The sequence below is a fragment of the Esox lucius genome, chromosome 19 (assembly GCF_011004845.1).
Source record: "Esox lucius isolate fEsoLuc1 chromosome 19, fEsoLuc1.pri, whole genome shotgun sequence".
In the NCBI taxonomy this organism is placed as follows: Eukaryota; Metazoa; Chordata; class Actinopteri; order Esociformes; family Esocidae; genus Esox; species Esox lucius.
This window is the reverse complement of record NC_047587.1, coordinates 38,749,539-38,763,700: the sequence shown is the minus strand read 5'-3', so window position 1 is coordinate 38,763,700 and position 14,162 is coordinate 38,749,539. Positions and strand designations below refer to the sequence as shown.

Here is a 14,162-nt window from a genome sequence, read left to right as displayed (position 1 = left end):
GCAGTTATGCTATGAGGTTGGTGTGTGACTGAGAGTTGGATCCACAGCACATTGAACATCTCAGGGCTGTTGGTCTCTTGAAACCTGTTGGCCATCTCAGAATCCCAGTCCTCACACCAAATAATCACTGAGCCCCTTAACAAAGAGTCTTCAGTTGTCCTTGTGATCAAAAACAAACAGCCATTCATACTCAGTGATGTCTCTGGTCTTCTGGGTCTTCTCCACTCATTTGTTTCCTCATTTCCACTTCTGAGAGCTTCCTGTTTCATTTGACCGATGACCCTTTCATGGCCCTGAGCGGCCTGCTCAGGGGAGTTAGGGTCTTACCGGTGCATCGTCGAGTGACTTGTCCTATTGTTTTGGCATAATAGCATTTGGAATGACTGTTGTTTAGGGTGTTGTAGTTATAGAGTCATTATAGAGTCTTCTGTACCCATCTTGCACCCATTACTGTAAACGGGGACAAAGTATAACAAGTTTACAGGGTTTGTTGAGGTGGTAGGTACATTGGCATGAAGGGATGTGAAGTTTATTGGTGGAAGTATATTAATGTTCAGAATCAAGATATAACGGGGCATGTTTTGTTTCTTCAGATTAATAACAGGGAAAATCACCACCACACATCTGCCTTAGTTGAACATCTGGCTGATGTATTTATGGTTGAGTGTTCGGTATAACCGTTCTTTGTCCGGTTTGTGGAAAAGGCCAGTGGCGTTGAGTGTCATCCGCTTGGCTCAACCGTTAATAATGTATTTCATCCTCATAACTCCAGCGTAATTTAAACTTAAGGGATTTCAACTGCAGATCCTAGATACGCTCAAGCCATCGCAAAATGAAAAGGTGCCACGTGCCTATTCAAATTTAACCGTGCAGTAACTTTAATCTCGGGGCAAGATCTCCCACGGCCCACTAAATTTAGACAGCTTTAATGGATTGGCAGAACAATTAATTAAAAATGGTTGTTTTTAGACCCTATTGGGAGCCCTTTTGCCCCTTTGGAACTAAGGGAAATTCGACATGCCAATCTCCCGTGTGCTGACGATTAAGCTGGTGTCAGGTAAGAGGAAGGCCACACAGCAGCTTTCAGAACCCAATTAGAACCAGTTCAGAAGTAAGGGGTCAAAAGCCATCAATAACCCCAAGGCCTTTGCTTTTGTGTGATGAATACTCCGAAGGGCAATGCGGCCGTTGTTTTATCTGTATGTCTACTATTAAAAGGGAAAGACAAACTACTATTTGTTTTGTGCACACTAGCTAGTGACTAGGGGAGGATCATTTTCAGCAGACCGTTTTGACTTACTGATCGTTTTACATTTTCCGCTCTCTGCTCTTCTCTGGTCAACAGGAATAGATGGATAGGATTCTTAGAGGAGTGCCGATCTAGAATCAGTATAGCCATTTGCTTTGTGGTGAATACAAGGGGTGGTGGAATACTTGATCCTGTTGAAGCACTTCTACTCTGTGATGAATGAATTATGGACTTGGGTTCTGTCTGCTGTTGTTTTTTTGCAGACAAACTGTTTGGTAGTGTTGCAAGTCCTGGGATTGTGTCACTCACTTGTACTGGACATTTGAAGAGGTAAAACCAATGGGTTAGGCTATTCTGTCTTGGTCTCCTTGACAGAATGTCAAGGATTAGAGGCAAATAGCCTAGTGCAGTGGTTCCCATTCTTTTTCGGTTACTGTACCACCACTTAAATGTGCCACCACTCTGCACAGAGTACCCCAGTAGTACCCCATTGTGCATTTTACCAGTGAAGTACTAGAAAGTCTTTCAACATGGAATAGGTTTCAAGATATTTTGTGTCACAACAGCTTTCTAAGTTGTGTGGCTCAATGTGTTTCTAGTATTTGCAAAGAAGCTTGCACAACACTTTCTTCCCTGAAATATAAGTGACAGAATGGTTTTGGGTACAGGACAAGTATCAGGTACTCCGGTAAAAACTTAAAAAGAGTTTTTGCTGCTGGCAGTATAATAGGATCATGCATTCAGATTGCAATGCAGGTCTGACTGAATTGAGGCCTCAGACACTCCCTGTGCAGTCCAGTCGTCATAAGCCCAGTTGACATGTACTTTACTTTCAGGAATCATGTGTTCGACAGAAATTTGCCCCATTAACAACATGTACAGTCATGTTCTGGCTAAAGCAAACAAGACAGTCACGTGTATTAAACTGTATTTTATTTTCGGTGAAAGCTTTGTTTATAGTGGACTTTATGCTGTTTTGAATAGTGAGTGACTGTAGTCGTTCTTACTGCTCATAGTACTGGACTCTGTGGTTTGGTTGGATGGTGACCAGACATATGCTATGCTATCTCCCATTAGCAGAGATACGACTGTCCAACACCCATTAACAACACTCTTATGGTAGTGTGGCTATGTATCTTAAGACATACAGTTAGTAAGTCGCTCTGGATAAGAGCCTCTGCAAAATGTCTTAGATGTCAAATGTTATGATGTGGAAGGCCACGTGCATTCAATGGTACATTTTGACACTGCTGATGTAAGTAGAGAAAATATGATTTAGAAGTTGGGATTAAACAGTTTGCCAAATATTTGGATTGTTCGAGTGAATGTCAGATATATTTAATCCTCATTATTACATTTTTTAGTTTGTGTTCTCTTCACTTATGCTTAATGTAAATGACAGGTTATCAGATCAAACCATGAATTTGGGAGATAAGAATGATTGTTGAAAACCTACTGAATCCAGCAAGATTTTTTCATTACTTACCGCATCATAATGAAAGTGATACAGATTATTGTTATTATTAGGTTATAGACAATTTCAATTTAATTTATCAACCCCCTTCCAAAATAAATATTGAACCCAGCTCATTGCCAAAGTAGGCCTTGTTGCTTAATTGTTGTAGTCTTGTACAACACAGGAAGGTATGCTCACTACTGAGTGTCATAATTTTTGCTATAAATTATCTCCACTAACCACTCATCAGAAATTAGCATACTTTATTACTATAATTATAATACAATTTTGGAAGCTAAATATAGCAAAGTCATGATTTGATCATGATAATCCAGTAGACGGCTTATTATGCTTTCTAAAGTAGAATGTAAATACAAATATCTGTTGGCATTTTTTGTTTGATTAAAAAAAGAATCAAATTATACATTGGAAAGGGGAATATTATAGATATTGTAAACCATTCATGAGGTTCCCATCATCTACATTACATTTTCCCCTATTCATACAAGTCTGTGAAACACTTCAGTTTGGAGGGCATTGCTTGGTCCAAGGCATTACTTTTCTATTAAATTCTGGTTAGTGCAATGTTAACATACACAATTGGGTGAAGATGTATTTACAAAAATATTTTCTTTGCTATTTTATGTAGTGTTACAGGACCTATGTAGCCTTCATCCAAAATAATGTATAATTAAAATGTTTGGAGATTAAAATGAAAGTGTCTTATTTGTTATTGTACATAAAAGTAGATTCTATAAAATGAACCAAGTTTGCCTAAAGATGTGAAAAGATAAACGTTTCCACTAGACAGTATTTGGGGTTTTGTTAGTCTCTCTAGATAATTCAGTCATGTGAGGTGTTTCAGACATAATTATACAGTAGAATTTTTTACATTTCATACCGGGAAAGGTCAACCAATTTTATCTCCAATTCGTTTTATAGCATTTATTGTAGCCTTTGTGTTTTTTTGATTGGTTGATTGCATAACTAGTGTTTCCCCTCTAAAAGGTTGGCTTTTTAAAATTGAGACAGTACTAGTTTATACAGAGTATCGGGAGCGCGCTAAGTAAATCGTTTTTTTAAATGGCAAATAATTGCTGCTTGTAGTGATAGAAAATTGCAATGAAATCTCTATGAATTCTGGAGGCTGTGGTATACTTAGAACAAAAAAATTTAAATGGCTGTTTCTACTAGAAACATGCAAAAACACTATTATTTGCATTGTGTGAGGATATTCAGAATGTTGATAGCGCTTATATTAAAATTATATCAATGGACATATATAGGTCAATAAAGCGGGAGTGTCATTTCCCTTTAAATATATAATCATGTTAAATAACCACACTGGGGGACTGATTGTAAAAGCAATGTAATGGAAATGCCTTATTCTAGACATGAACACCTACTATAGAAAGGCCAAACGTTGTGCAGCCATAGTGCTAAGCTTTTATCAGATCCTTCACTTTCAACACACCTGAAAAAGGTTCCAGGTACTCCTGAATATCTGGTTTCTCAGACGAATGAGATCATTAACTTAAACAAATAGTTTTTGCGTGGCTTTACCTTTTGTGTGTGCGAACAAGTTTGCATGTGTGTTTTATAGGTGTGCGTTTTACTGGGTGAACCATGACTGTGCAATATCATTCCTGAATATGGCCTGACATCATGTGCCAAGATAATTTGCTTTTATTTGAGTGTGATGCAAATGCACTGATAGAAGCACAGATGGAACGCAGACAGGGACGTGTGTGTTTGTGTGTGTGTGTGTGTGTGTGTTCATTTGCTTTAATTTTCTTAAATTGCGCTACAAAATACTCCCTTCCAGTATTTCTGTTTGAAAAGTTGAATGAGCCTTTCTTGTGTCTTTAGCAGTGGGCTTTCCTTTGTTTACAAACTACCAAATATAGTGTTCAAAGAAAAGATCACCCTGTCTTGAATTCATTATAGACGTAATACTAATACATTGGATTTAGAAGTGCCTTTCAAGAAACCCGATTACACTGTATAGCAAGAAACACACAACAAGAACAACCAGAAATCAAGGAAAGAAAAGATAACATAACTATGAAGCACCACTGAGGTTCAAGCTACACAGAGGGAAAAGGCACCATTAACAAGTCAGTTTTAAGTCTGTTATTAAAGGTTGTGGTAGAATCAGTTGCATGTGGCTGATGGGGAAAAAGTTACATAGTTTAGGGGCCACAACACCGAATGCCTGGTTCCCCATGGTACAGACAGGGGGTGTAGCACAAAATTCTGGGCCCTGTGCATAGGTGGTCTCTGAGGGCCCCTCCACTCTTTATTCAAGATTCAAGCATTTTTTGAGGGCCCCTCTACACGTTAGGAGCCTATATACATTGGGGAGAACAAGTATTTGATACACTGCCGATTTTGCAGGTTTTCCTACATACAAAGCATGTAGATGTCTGTAATTTTTATCATAGGTACTCTTCAACTGTGAGAGACGGAATCTAAGAGAAAATCACATTGTATGATTTTTAAATAATTAATTTGCATTTTATTGCATTACATAAGTATTTGATCACCTACCAACCAGTAAGAATTCCAGCTCTCACTGTTAGTTTTTCTTTAAGAAGCCCTCCTGTTCTCCACTCATTACCTGTATTAACTGCACCTGTTTGAACTCGTTATCTGTATAAAAGACACCTGTCCACACACTCAATCAAACAGACTCCAACCTCTCCACAATGGCCAAGCCCAGAGAGCTGTGTAAGGACATCAGGGATAAAATTGTAGACCTGCACAAGGCTGGGATGGGTTACAGGACAATAGGCAAGCAGCTTGGTGTGAAGGCAACAACTGTTGGCGCAATTATTAGAAAATGGAAGAAGTTCAAGCTGATGGTCAATCTACCTCGGTCTGGGGCTCCATGCAAGATCTCACCTCGTGGGGCATCAATGATCATGAGGAAGGTGAGGGATCAGCCCAGAACTACACGGCAGGACCTGGTCAATGACCTGAAGAGAGCTGGGACCACAGTCTCAAAGAAAACCATTAGTAACACACTACTCCGTCATGGATTAAAATCCTGCAGCGCACGCAGGGTCTCCCTGCTCAAGCCAGCGCATGTCCAGGCCCGTCTGAAGTTTGCCAATGACCATCTGGATGATCCAAAGGATGAATGGGAGAAATTCATGTGGTCTGATGAGACAAAAATAGAGCTTTTTGGTTTAAACTCCACTCGCCGTGTTTGGAGGAAAAAGGATGAGTACAACCCCAAGAACACCATCCCAACCGTGAATCATGGAGGTGGAAACATCATTCTTTGGGGATGCTTTTCTGCAAAGGGGACAGGATGACTACACCGTATTGAGGGGAGGATGGGTGGGGCCATGTATCGCGGGATCTTGGCCAACAACCTCTTTCCCTCAGTAAGAGCATTGAAGATGGGTCGTGGCTGGGTCTTCCAGCATGACAATGAACCGAAACACACAGCCAGGACAACTAAGGAGTGGTTTCGTAAGAAGCATCTCAAGGTCCTGGAGGTCCTAGCCAGTCTCCAGACCTGAACCCAATAGAAAATCTTTGGAGGGAGCTGAAAGTCTGTATTGCCCAGCGACAGCCCCGAAAACTGAAGGATCTGGAGAAGGTCTGTATGGAGGAGTGGGCCAAAATCCCTGCTGCAGTGTGTGCAAGCCTGGTCAAACGTATGATCTCTGTAATTGCAAACAAAGGTTTCTGTACCAAATATTGAGTTCTGCTTTTCTGATGTATCAAATACTTATGTCATGCAATAAAATGCTAATTAATTACTTAAAAATCATACAATGTGATTTTCTGGATTTTTGTTTTAGATTCCATCACTCACAGTTGAAGAGTACCTATGATCAAAATGCTTTGTAAGTGGGAAAATCGGCAGTGTATCAAATACTTGTTCTCCCCACTGTACCTAGTACCCCTTTTCCCTCCAGCCCGACGCCACTGGGTACGGAGTCTAGTTTTTGGAATGGTGAGAAATAGTGTCAAAGGAGCAGAGACTATGAGTATGTGAAGGAGGTTGGACAGGTAAGAGGGTGCAAGGCAATGGAGGTCCTTGTAGGTGGGGAGCAGGACATCGTAAATGATGCAGAACTTGACAGAGAGCCAGTGAAGGTTGTACAGTGTGGAAGTGTTGTGTTCCCAGGGTTTTGCAGTAAGGCCACTGGCAGCTGAGTTTTGAACATACTGGAATCTGTCGCGGGCTTTGCATGGCACCTTAAACAGAACTCCATTGCAGTAGTCCAGGCGATGTTATGAAAGCATGTATGAGGGTCTCTGCTACCGGGTCTGTGAGGGGTGGGCAGAGTCAGGAGATGTTAGGGAGGTGGTATAGGGCCGATTCGGTGATGGACTTGATGTGGAGCTCAAAGGAGAGCGTGAATTCAAAGTTGACACCCGCCTTGGAGGATGCACTGATGGAATAGCTGTCAATGGATTTCATAATGTCACCCATTTTCTTAGAAGTGTTTTGGGAGCCACCAACATAACCTCTATTTTATTGCTGTTGAGTTTGAACAATTTGGATTTTCAATTTGGTTACAAAAAATGAAAGGCGACATTTTTCTAGCAGTAAAACAAAAATAACAATGGAGTTTTACGTCATGCTCAGTTTGTTTATAATATGGAGTCTCACCGCTCTGTATTGCTACTGAGTCAATGGCATCGTACCACATTCGGTCGTTCCTACTCTTTCTGTTGTGAGTCTTTGCTTCCCTGTGCTGTTGCTTTATTTTCTTTATTTTATCAAGGATCTGTTTGTTAGATTGCATGAAGCCCCGTCTCGAGAAACCTAAGACTAAGCAAATTATACACTTTGCTATTTGAATAGCACAGCATCCTATAACGCACCAACCCAAAAACCCTACCCTAAGTCCTAAAGTCTGGGTTTTGGCACCAAGTGAAAGCCGGGCTACTTGGCCATGGCCTACTGGCCAAGTGGTGCCGGTCTGTGGAAACAAGGACAAAACAGAACAAATCCAGAACAAAACAGAACAAATTCTGGGTAAAACACCAGTGTTTGGCACCAGTGGAGACAAGGCATCCATGACACTGACCTCTTACAGTTAGCCAAATAAGAACGGAACCAGTCAAGTGCTGTTCCAGTTATGCCCAGGATTGTTTCCATGTGCTTAAGGAGTGGTGTGGCAGAAAGTATCAAAGGCATTAGAAAGGTCAAGAAAGAGAAGAATGTCGACATGACGGAAGTCTGCGGCAGTGAGGATGTTGATGACTTTCACGGGGGCAGTCTCAGTCTCAGTCTCCTGGCTGGGCTTTGCTCGGCACCCCCATTGGAAAGGTTCATAAAGGTCAACCAGAGAGAATGTGGAGAAACAGCTGTTCGACGGGGTTGCTGTAGGGTTAGAATTAGTGACGTCCTGGACTGGGATAGCAACATATTCAGAGATGGCAAGATCCAGGTCACAGAGATTGGAATGGGCAAAACCTGTCGAGCGTACAAAATAATTTGCTGAGATTCAGGACCATCCATTCCAAAAGCCATCCATTCAAAGAATGTGTTAATTTAAGTAGGAATGGCCTTCACCTGAATGCCTGCACGGTGTATAACAGCAAGCCCTCGACTCCGACCCATTTAGCTGGGATTTTGTAGGTACTCATAGCCTGGTGGTGTAACTTAATTAAGTACCATATTAGTTATTTGTCTGCGGCCAAGTTTCTATTAGACAACACATTAGACGGGTAATTCCCAAGTCAGGGTGTGAAGTTGAGTGGGCAAAGTAATGTAAAACTAATAATAAGCAATCCGAAGGGCAGAAAGCTGAAAGATTGACCAGAAAATGGCAGACAAAAATCTACGTTTATGAAAAAAGGAGTGGCAGACAAAGTTTGCCACTATACTCTCACCCTTGAAGTCAGAACCAGATGTTAATCTTGGAAGTGGAGTTGTGAGAATAAAGTTGGGGCACAATGCTGCCTCTGGTATCTAGGGTATTGACTGCGTGCAAGGCTTCATGAAATCATCACATAGCCAAGGTGTTTAGAGAACAATTCTCAACTTTGGTTCTTTAGAGAAGATTGCACATCTTTCAGTAGGACCTCAACCCCAAACACATAATAAGATCCCTGGTATTGTTCCAAAGAAAGGCTGGAGTTTTCTGGAGTGTCCAAAATATATTTAAAAAATATTTATTATAGAGGCCGAGCGCGGGCCCCCCACCCACCCCAGTTCCACCAGGTAACCATTTCATTGAAATGGTGTTGCGATAGCAACAGTAGGGTGGGTTTGATGTCCATGCCCAGTTAGCTACTGAGCTGGGCGTAATCGGATAATACCATCCAGACCAGTGCTCTCTCTCCCCTTATCTGTTTCTACCTCTCTCTCTCGGCGCACCGTGACTCAAGGCCACTAGGTGTGCATGTGTGTGTGGCCAGCTGGTCATCTTTCCCACGCTCCCTCGGCCAGTGCCAGCTGATGACAAAACACAGGATGGAATAACAGTGGTGTCACACCTATAGAGGAACACAAATCGTGCTGTGTTTTTGACAATGCCGAAGCAATTACTACTAGTAGTCCGCAAAGTGAAAAACAGGATGTTCATATTTTTTCTAACTCTGATATTGTGAAAATTATGATAATGCACTAATTGTTAGAGCTTTTAAAAGACATTTTTTGGAATTTCATCCTGTTTTGGTGGTTTACTTTTGGTTAACTGCATGATGTCACTAGGCTATTTGTATTATATTAGACCAATTCAAGTGGGTAAGGGTGTTTGCTTTAGATCATCAGTGAGTCAGGTCTGTCTACATAAACACAGTATCTTCACTTTTGTTTCCTAACGCCCACGCAATCTCACTGAGCATTTTCAAAGGCTAAAAGAGGATCTGGGAAATTCATGACTAGAAATACAGATGGGTCACGAATTAATGGAAAAACCTGAATATCTGAGTGGAGGAACATAAGGAATGCAGATGCTTCCAAACAGGTGTACTGCATGTTGCAGTTAAGCAATCAACATCCTAAGATGCTCACAACATGTATAAAAATGCTTTGCAGCCCCACCTAACCTTGATTTTGGATCAAAGTGGCTAGAGGAAAGTATCTAAGTTACTGTGAAAGAGGGTTCATTATTGGGTCTCTTCCAGGATGACAATACTCACATCCACAGGGCGCGAGGGGTCACTGAATGGTTTGAAGAATATGAAAATAATGTGTATCATATACTATGGCCTTCACAGTAACCAGATGTCGACCCAACTGAACAACAATGGGAGATTTGTTATGGACAAGGTGCATTTGAGAAATGTCCGTCTTTCCATTGGCTGGTATGTAAATCGTTACTTTGATTGTGACACACGTCTGTATGATTTCAGAGGAGAGTTCTGATCTGTAAAATTGCCATCACAGATTTTAGACCAACGTGTTAGACAGCGTTCTGCGCCACCGTCATCCAAACAGCAAAACGTCTTATTGTAAGAATGCTGTTCTATCCCTCCAGTAGAGTTTCAGAGACTCGTAGCATTCATGCCAAGGCACATTCATGCTGTTCTGGTGGCTTCTGAGTGCCCACACCTTACAAAGACAATTTATGTTGGTTTTTCCTTTGTCATCTGTATGTATGTTTTTGAGTAATTCTTAGAAAAAGGGTTTGATTACTGCATCAAGGATATAAATGTTGGGTAAAGAAATAACATTTTAAAACGTTGATTACACCAGAGTTGTAAACTTATTTTCCCTTTAGTCTAAATTCCATCTTCACAGAGGTTTGGAAGGCATACTATGTAGAGCTGTCACGATTATGACATTTTAGTTGATGATTAATTGCAATTAACACTTTAATTGTCTATTTTGTAAATATGCCACTATTATAGTGTAAGCCTAATAATATTGTAAAAATACAAGTGGTGGATACAGAGAGGATTCTTTAGATTTGTGGTGTTGGTGCTTCTGAGCACCACCTTTCTGGAGCAAATCCGGCAATTTGCCTCCTCCTATTTGGCTCACCTCTTTCAATTTGTCTTAAAACCAGAGTGGTGCAGTTGTGTTCAGCTTTGGAACTACCACTAAATCAATGTTGTTAATGATTTCTGTTCACAAAACAAAACTACAAAACAATGACAGTAACATTTCACTGCTCATCCTGACGTTTCACCTCTCACTGTGCTGCAAATATTACAGCCTAGTGTCACGTCCTGGCATGGCAGGCTTGTCATGCCAGTGAGACCCAACACCCTTCACTCCCTTGTTTGGATCACGGACGCTCTTTTTGTTGTTTATCACTTTTACCTAATCACTCTTCCTACTTCCCCATCTTATTAGTCTTTGTTTGGTGTATGCCTTATATTTCAGTTGTTCTGTCCTGTCTCGTTTGTAGTGGTAATAGTTCTTTTATTAAATGTCCTCCGTTCTCCCAAGGACTCAGTGGGTGAACGGAGGACCCAGAAGGAAGGGGACATGATTTGTGGATAGTTCCCCCCTGAAGTTTTCTTTTGTGGGGGTGGGCTATGACAGTGGGTGCAGCGGCCGGGTTGGCCAGTCATGTGGGGGGCCTGTGGGTTAGGACGCAAGAGTGTGCTGGCTCCATCACGGGGTCCCCCAAGGAGACTGACCCGGGCGCAAGAGGAGAAGGGCACTCTGCTCCAGCAGCTGCTAGAGGAGTACCAGGGGTCAGGTTCGTTGGTCATGAGGGGTGGCTGTTCTGGTTGCTCTTGGAGCCCTTTCCCTATGGCTCCGTGGGCTTCGGCGATGCGCCGGGCATGTGGTTGGAAATGACAGAATTTGACTTACAATATACAACTTATACAAATATTTTACACATGCTTGAGTGTTTTTTTCTTTTGTGGATGCAACAGATAAGCGACTGAAACAGGATTGTCTATTAAATAATAATGTTGCATTACATTACTGTGCATAGCAAAACTGTTAAATTAACTAAATTAGGTTTAAACATACAACAACACGTTTCAGTAAATTATTTGGGTCTGTAGCTTTCCGCAGAGCTGTCCAACTCTCTTCTGCTCCCTATAGTAGACTTCCTAACTGATGGAAACAGACTATTTGCATGGTATTTGAGATGTTTCAAAAATTGGCCTAAAAAAACCTTATTCAGATTGGAAATATGATTTTGAAATCCAAATATTGTGCAAAAAGATTGTTGTCAATAAAATAATTGCGATCTGGCTCAAATAATCGCGATCAGGCATTTATTTAATAATTGCGAAAGCCCTAATACTGTGTAATATATTGTGTTGGCTAGGCAAAGTAACACTATTAAACTTCTTCCCTTGACTAAATTGACATTTTCTGTTTACTCAAACCACCTGTGGGCCAGATGCATGGGCATGACTGTCTGAGCCAGTTGCAAGCTGACAGAGGTTGACACGGTGTTTCCTCCAACTTGTTGGTCAGATGGGCTTCTTGACTAAGCCAGCAGTGTGCTAAGAAGCAACAGCGATTGGTGGGCATGTGTTAGAGGATGCATGCCCCAAGCGTGGACTTTCCAGAGCCGGTTGGGAGTTGCTGCATTGAAACAGGGATGTATCTACTGATTGGTTCAAATAGAATACACAGATCCGGAATGAGTTTAACATGTGACTTTTACCGTTCTCTTTTAAATAAATTGGTTGTTGCATTTAAATACATTTTACTTTTTGACGCATAATCCATTTGAATGCATCTATTTAATGGGGCTTGAATAAAAAGCCCATTACTATCCCAGCTTATCTGGGATTCCTTCTGCCAGACAGAAGGTATTGGATGAAGTAAAGTGAAACCTGATTGGAGTGACTTTTGACAGACTGCCAGCATGCATAATACACACACACCCATGCACTGGTGGATACACTGCTTACTGTGACGCTGCCAGGAACCAGGGATTACACAGACCCATTTCCTGGACTATCTTTGTCATCGCTGCGTCCTGCTTCTATTTATACTCTGGGGTCATTGTCACAGAGTGAGGCCTGGGAGTATGCCAGTGTGTTTGGGGACCAGGGCAGCATCGGTGCATGAGGGCAGTTCTGCTGTGGATGGGGGAGGGAGAGGTCAGAGTGAGGGGGAGAATAAAGAGGTGCCAGGGATAGAGTAAGAGTGTGAAAACTGATGACACATAATTTACTTTAGTGTGGACACATTTTTATATTAATAAATACATGAGATGATTATTACTTGCTGGAAGATCCAGGGCATGTATTCCCTTAGCTCAGGTCACCTACCCACATTTTTGAAGCAATACCAAAAGTCAAGACATAAGAAAACTTAATTTGACATAGAAAGGTAATGTCTTCCAGGCTAAAGGGACATTTTAATTCCATAATTCAAATGTAAGAACATCAGACAGGGCAGTATATTTTTGGTGTGTTAACTGGGTTTGTAACCAGTTTATAATCACAACAGGGCATCTCATATTTTTTAGCTGAGGTGGCTTGGGCATCTGTTTCGGATGCCTCCGGAACGCCTTTCCGGGAAGGTGTTCCGGGCCCATCCCACCAGGAGGAGACCCCGGGGAAGACCTAGGACACGCTGGAGGGACTATGTCTCCCCGCTGGCCTGGGAACGCCTCGGTGTCCCCCCGGAAGAGCTGGAGGAAGTGTCTGGGGAGAGGGAAGTCTGGGCATCTCTGCTTAGACTGCTGCCCCCGCGACCCGGCCCCGGATAAGCGGAAGAAAATGATGATGATATTTTTTAGGTGTATTACCAATAAACAATGGCCAAGTACTTTATCCAGCACTCTTCCGCTTGATGGTTTTTGAAACTTTCAAGGTTATTGAAATTTGCCAGATTCTTTGTGACCTACTGCTCAGCTCTTTGTACTGGCTTTGTTGAACATGTTTAGATCGTTCCTCTGTTAGTGCGTTCACTGTCTCACCACTGCCAGATGAAATTACTATGCAAACAGAGCTCTGTACACAGATTCATTTTAGGAAAATGTACAGATGGGCCCCTGCCAGATAAGCACACTTCACCCCAGCATTACATTACCTTGAAATTTCAAACTCTGATTCATTTCCTTCAGTTTTGTGAAAACCTTGCTGACGTCAGTAAGGCTGTGACTTTTTTATAAGATATGTGATAAATCAGCCACCAAACCATATTTATGTAAAACCAAATATGTTGTATTTGGAAACTCTGAAGAGAAATGGTTTGATGCTGAATGTGAACCCCTAAGGAAAACATTTGATATTTATAACATGCACTCAATGGAAGTAACACTGTCATCATACCTACAATTAAGATTAAAAGCATTGGTAGAAAAACCAAACATTTTATTCTGAATTCGGTATAATTATGGTAAATATCCAAAAGTACCTGATATAACTCCTGACATTCTCTCTAATTAATATACAGCTCCGGAAAAAATTAGGAGACCACTGCACCTTTTTCTTTCCTTTCCAAAAAGTCCAAAAGGAAGGTTTTGAGTGAGGAAAGGTTACAATTAAGAGACCACTGCAAATTATTTGTCTAAAGAAAAAGACACAAATGCACATTCTTTAAGAAAATGT

At 41.4% G+C, this 14,162-nt stretch overlaps 1 protein-coding gene across 3 annotated transcripts in view; it reads left to right on the top strand.

Moving 5' to 3' along the window:
- Positions 1 to 14,162, top strand: part of dgkzb (diacylglycerol kinase, zeta b) — an 84,399-nt gene that overhangs the window by 23,070 nt on the left and 47,167 nt on the right. The window lies entirely within an intron of this gene.